Below are 7,278 nucleotides of genomic sequence, written 5' to 3'. Positions count from 1 at the left end.
TAGCTACATTTGCAAGAAAAGGAAGGTCTAAAACAAGATCTGTTGGGGTATAAATAAGAGCATATATTTCATTTTTATACACTAGAGTGTACCAAACAACCCCCAAGAGAACTGAGCTGGATCTCTCACTGAGAACTAGTTTTAGTTTTGTCCAGTTTCTTTTTTTATTCCCTACCTCTCTTGACAGAATTTAGAAACAAGAATCTTTCTATTAATATGTTACACTTGGATGTGCCACCCTACAGAATCTTACTGAAATATGCCAAAAAAAAAAAAAAAAATTAATAATAATATAAAATATTACGAATGAAAAACTCCATATAAACATATAAAAATTCCTTATGTGTGTCCTGCGCCCAGTATTTCTGGTCAAATTTACTTTGTCAGATTATGTAAGGATGCATAATGGGGACAAAATAAAAATGTGGAATTAAAATAAATAAATAATGAAAATAAGAAATATTTATTTCATTACATGATTTGCAATGAAAACAATTAAAATAGGCTAATTGAAAATATAAGCAATTTCACTAGTAGACTTTTTGGTTCTCAAAATATTTTTATTATCTTTCAGCATATCAGATTTTGGTTAGATTTACTTGTTTTTTCATTGTCCATGTATGTATGGATTTGTATTTTTAAAAATACATTATTTTAATGTGGAAATAATGTAAAATAGAAGCATTAGTACTAGTAGTCTCAAACAAATGCTTTTTTGTCTATCTTGTTTCACTTGAAATGACCTCGTTTTGAGCAGAAATCTCAGACATGTCAAGATTTCAGAAAGAAGACGAACATTGTTGCATGCTAGCTCTCTACCACCGCCAGAGTTGTCTGACATGGTGGCATGACTTCTGACATTGTGTATTCAGAATGATCTGACAAGGCATCCACTCATGTTCTGTCAGGGCTCATTCGAAATGTGGTAATGGTCTCGTCCCTGTCCATCGTCCCTCTCTGCACGTCTCAGCCGTATGCATAGGTGCCGTTTAGATGCGACGTCCCAGAAATGCATGAGCTGAGCGCTTCACGCGACCTCCTGGGCCGCGCTAGCCATCAGGAGATGGCAGGGGACACGATTCAGTGTGACACTCCTGGTTGGAGCTGCCAAACTGCCACTTCCTGTCCTCTTTATTCACACATTGAGGGAGTTGAAATACAGTGTTTTGAAAATCACTGATCAGACATCTGTCTGCTTGTCTGGCCTTTCTGTTTGACTGTCATGATCATGTTTGGCCACCTCTCATTCAACGTCAGTGCCAACTCTGATCTGCATTACAGATCAGCAGATACCAGCCATGTGCTATTGCATTTAATGGCCAACTAAGCCATTTTCTATCCTATAAGAAAGTAATGGATAAAAATAAATTAATAAAATGAAAAGAACAAATAAACACATTAAGTTCCCTGCTGAAAAAACCAATAGAACCCTGCCCAAAACACAATAGAAAATGTAATGGTTTTAATGGTTATAATGGGAACTGTATTGGTTTTAATGGAAACTATAATGGTGTCTACTGGTATGTGATGGATTGTATTGGTGGGATGTTAAATCCTATTGTAAAAATGCCCAAAACACACTACAAAAAGGAATTTTGTAATGGGTTTTACTGGAAAAAGCTAATGGTTTATAATGGCATTTTAATGGAAACCATTAGAATTTCTGTGATGGTTTCTATTGGGCTTCTATTGTTTTGTTTTTTAGCAGGGTTCATTTCCCAGAGTCAAGGATTGTTGATTTATCTCTGAAAATCGGATGTAACATCAAGGTCTAATCTCGTAAAATAATTATTTAACACTATATAGTTTAGCTTCACACTATTTGTGCTGTTTAAATCTGTCTGAACCAGAACAACCTTGCTCTGAGTCAGGTAACAGGTTAGACGCCATATTGAGGGATGGATTTATAGGGCCGTTCACAGAGAATGTTTTTTCAAGCTGAAGTAAATTCAGCTTTTAAAAAACATAGCCTATGTTGAGGCGTTTTTCCTCATTTCACGTTTTTATCAACCCAAAAACGTGTTCTGTGTGACGTGTTTTTTTTTTTTCCTTTTTCAAAATTGAACTTATTGGTTGAAAGTTGAGAACAGCATTTTTAGAACGCCTTCCCAGAACGTGATAAGTCGCGCGCGAACGCAACGTTTCTTTACATAGATAAAACAATGGAAAAGTAGCGAAATGGAATGGAAAAACATGTTCTATGTGAACTCTTAAGTCTTTACAATGACACGCACTATATAAACGTCCTAGATCACAATTTTCAGAAAGACATTTCGTCATTTGAAAAATCGGTAAATTGTTAAAAAAAGAGTAGGCTATAATATGAATGCACAAATTCATTGTGTTCGTTCCTGTCAAAAAAATAAATGTGGCATCCTGACAAAGGTGTGACCAGAGCTGGGTAGTAACTGATTACATGTAATCTGGATTAGCCTACTTAATCAGATTCCAAAAATTAAGTAGGCCTACTTGTAGTTAGAGCAAGTTACATTTTAAAATACTCGTTACTTTTTTACTGATTGCATGATTATATGTTATTCATACAATAGCAATAAAATATTCATCATTTATTGATTCTCTCTAATTTCTCTTTTTTAGTTTTTAAATTTTCCTTTGTAAAATAGTCTACCGCTTATATACACTCAGAAAGTCTTCCAGTTTTGTGGATGAATATTCACACATAGACTAATCATTAGTCAGGTGCAACACAGCATTTGACCAATGGATTTACAAAAATCATTTCAGGTTTAAGAAGTGTTTCAACATTGCATCAACTACTGATGAACACATTCATTTTTATTTGAATTATCACTCACTAGGTTATTTAACCATGTATTATTATGTATTATTGAAAGGTTTTTGTCTTTCAAACTCATTAAAATGCACAAATTCTCGTTATTTCTTATTTGCAGACATTCTCAAACGTCTTTCACCTAATATATTTAGCCTACTTTAAAGGAGTGGTCAGTCAGCAATTCTGTAAAAGACAAGCTCTCCCTTTGCATTGAACTTTGAGCATCGTAACTTTGCAGATGTTGTTTTTGCTCAAACGAAAAGTGAAATCATAATCAATGACCCCTTTAAGTACCCCTGAGATTTTAAAATAAATATTTTAATAATTAAGTATCACATTTGCATGTTCACAGTTCTCTGACATTGGTTAATGGTCATATGGCGTGCAGGTACACAAAAAAATATTTCTTCTTTTTTAGTAAGTGAATTATTTTGATTGTTATTTTAAAATGATTTATTTTAATTTTAAGATTATCCTGTTTAAATCAATGTGATAAACGAGTTAGGTCAAAAGTAATCTAAAAGTAATCTGATTATATTACCTAAAATGTGTAATGTAATGGATTACGTTACTGACTACAATTTTTGTCATGTAATTTGGAATCAGTAACGGATTACAATTTGTGAGTAATCTACCCAGCTCTGGGTGTGACTGATAATTACTTCATCCAATCAATCATAAGTTATATTTTAGTTGTAGCTTTCTAATATGATTCAGACAGCATAAACATGAACACAAACCCACCCACAGTCTCTCAAGCTGCTGTCCCATACCTTCAACATGTCAGTCGAGTACAGAAGAATGACAGAGATGTGATAACGTGTTGGAGAACACACGCACGTACATCTTCGCATACAGACATCAAAGAGGTGCAGAATCTTGTCAAAGCTGTGAACATCAGCCTGTGTACTTGGCAGGGTGAGTCCTTCCCTCATGAAGAAATGCCCCAATAATAACATGAGCTGTAAGAAAGAGGTGTCGACTCTGTCCATCAACTTGGTTTCAGGATATTATGTTTTACCTAAGAAAGAATTCACAAAGGAAAACATCTGTGGTTATTTTTATAGATAATAACTAATTGTGCATTTACAAATGGCTAGAATGCTGTACAAATGAACCCTTCACTGTGCTGAAAATCCTTTATTTGGTGTTCCGGTCATTATCACCAAATCTAAGATTCATTCTGAATGATAACATTAACTAGCATTTTCAAGAAAAAGAAAATCCTCTCTGGGTCAAAATGACCAGAACACATTATTTTGATTAAATAGCATTTACGTCCATATATAAAACAGTATTGCAAATCTGAATAAAATTATTTCTCAGATATGCGTGTGCATGGATATTACATAAATGTGGAAAATGCATGAAATTTGTTACCTTTCATAAAAATGCACAAGAAGAATCTCACCTGGCCTTTGGTACCATAATATGACAGAACAGCTTATTTCAACTTTTGCCTTAAAATAGAGTAAAATCTTATTAAAAACTATTGGATAAAAATAATGTATATAATGATGTGAGTCTTACCATTTTCTGTTATTGTCTATTTTCCACAGAATTCATACTTTGATGTATTCACTAATATACCTATTTCAAAAACACAAACTCAAAAACAGTCTATTTAGTACAACATTCCAATATTTATAAATTTAATAATTTGTAATTTGATTTGTGATAAAAATACAAAAATGTAGACAGAGAAATATAGGCTTGTATAAAAACTAGATGGACAACATAATTGCAGAAAATTCTGTCTACTGTAGTTGCTAGTGTGAATTACCATGTACATATATAAAGTAAGATTAAATGTTGCTATGCAAATGGACATAGTAAAATTCCTCTCATCACTTTACATTTTCTGTTTATTATAAAGTATATGGTATAGTGTAACTATCTGAAAATGCATTTTACCTTTGTTGTTGCTTTACAAGCCAGCTAGTTACTACAACAAATGTATCCTGAAATAAACAAACACAAGCAGCAAGCGCAACATGCTTGACTCTGCCAATGTGATCTGACTTGACCCTGTGACAGGTGTACTTGTCAAGGACGAGCCTGTCCCTTCCGATTTCACGTCATGTAAATGCACAGGAGACATTTCTATTCACTGGACTTTTGCGTGGCAGGAATCAAATTTTTTTTTTTTTTTTTTTTTAAGTCAAACCTGTCTAAAGATTTGGGGGAGGGAAAGTGTAAACGTAAACTCTTTGGATGATTAGACAACAATTTGACAGCAAATATCATAGATCATGATTAATAATCCACTGCAGAGGAAACATGAAATGCAGACATCATTAACATTGACTCTAACTGTTGCAAAACCCATTGTGACAGTCTTCTGATTAATGTGAGCTGGCAGACATCAGCGTCAGCTTTAATCTGAAGGCGATGATAGGCTTTGAAATATGGCCAGGATATTGTAAACTCTTTAAACCTGCGAATGCCTCATCCAGACAGATTTAATAGAACCTTCCTCTCCTGCTCTGACCCAATCATGGGATTTCAAATGCGATATATAACAAAACGGAAGACAGTCATTAAATTGCATATGTCAATTTTCTGAGCATACTTTAATAGGCTGTTTGATTTCATCCTCAAGTTCTGTTGAGATTAACTTTCTTGTTGTCATGTTTAGAGTACAAGTGTAAAAACAATAATAACAAAATTTGATTTAACGTCTTATTTTCCTGTCAAGTTCCGCAAAAGCCAGCACAGGTCACATTATTGAAGCTTCTTAATGAATAGACATGCACTTTTTAGAAATGGGATTGGCATCCATTAAACTGACTTTGCTTCTATTTGAGATCAATTTGACTGGGTGCATAATCACACTTAAAAAAAAAAAATAAATAAATAAAAATAATAATAATAATAAAGAAATCTCAAAAGTAAGTCAAGCAGCAGTTCTCAACCAAGGGGCCGGGGCGCATTAGGGGGCCTAAACACTCTTCCGAGAGGGCCTTAAGATGACTTAAAATGTTTAAAATAAGACAGATATATTTTTTTATTTTAATTCAAACCCTTTATCAACTGTTTATCTTGAAAATCATAGATATATGAGGAAATCCAATTTTAAAAGTGTGATTTCTAAACCTGGAAAGTTATGTAAATTGCTAAACATTTCCATAGGAATTTCTATAATGAATATACTTTTTCTAATTATGTCAAGCTGTAAAGTATTTTATCAGGTGGAAACTATAGGCCTATATCTAATGTTAAGTATAATAGTGTCCACACCAATGCATAATAACATTCTGCTTCTAATATGCAAGTGCTGCAGTTTTGCCATCTGCCACTTTAAATGCTCAAGCTCTTCAAATCAGGATGGAGTCAGATGGTGTGGAGTCAAAATGGTTGAGAACCACTGCTGTACATTAGGCTTAGACTATATAGGTTTGAGAATTTTAGCATGTGAAAAGTCATTGCATTTATTTACATAGTATCTGGGGTGTCTGTGAACGCAAACATTATGTAACATTTTTTTTAGTTTTGTCAAAAGATCTGGAACATGCTGAAATTTTGAGGCTGACTAGCCTATATTTTGAGCTATTAAAAACCCCAAACAAAAGCATAAGTTGTATACTGTATTGAACCAATTACCACTTAAAGTTGAAGGTTTTACAAAAAGAGTGAATACATAAAACGTCTATCATTGTTCTAACTGAAGAAAAGTCTTATAAAATGTACATTGTTAACGGACAGCTATAAGTTATGAAACCTGGAGAACATACCCCACGTTTCATCTGGAGGTGGGGGTGACTGTTTATGCAAAGCTAGCCCCCAAACCACCACCTCTCACATCATCATTCAGAAGAAGTGTTGCTATGACAGCGGGATATTGACAGGTGTGACAGAACTTTGATTGCAGCGTCAGCCTCCGAGCTGCGGCTTGTCATCTGTCAGGTGTGAGCAAAGCTCTGCTGGGCTGATGACACTTACAAACATGGACGGAAGAAAGAGGGAATGTTTTAAAAAACCTATAATGCCTTAACTGTTGGTCCTGTTTCAGCCATCTACACCAAAGACTTCAAAAACGAGATTTGAGATTTCAAAAACGTGTAGGAAATTGACACAGCCTATAAACTTCAGTAAACCCACACAGTAAGCAACCAACAAATTATTCAAGTGCAAGAAATCACTTACCAATTATTATTTGGAGTAAAAACTGTTCAACAAATTCTTATAAACTCCCTCGCAATCTTCTCTCTAATTATGAACATTATTGAATGCGTGATTGTGTGAAGGCCTCCACAGGACAACGGCCACCAGGTAACAAATACAACATTTGATTGGCTGATAAATCTGTGGTAGGGTTGGAGCTCAGACTCAAAGACTATAGAATATGCACTTTATAGTAAGCAATTATATACATATTTTAATATTGTGTGTACAATGGTTCTCTGTTCCAAAACCGCTCAGGCTAGTTCAGTGCAATTCGTAAACGAACTATTAACCCATGCATCTCCATTCTAACATTACTG

The sequence above is a fragment of the Onychostoma macrolepis genome, chromosome 18 (assembly GCF_012432095.1).
Source record: "Onychostoma macrolepis isolate SWU-2019 chromosome 18, ASM1243209v1, whole genome shotgun sequence".
Lineage (NCBI taxonomy): Eukaryota > Metazoa > Chordata > Actinopteri > Cypriniformes > Cyprinidae > Onychostoma > Onychostoma macrolepis.
This window is presented reverse-complemented; position numbering follows the sequence as displayed.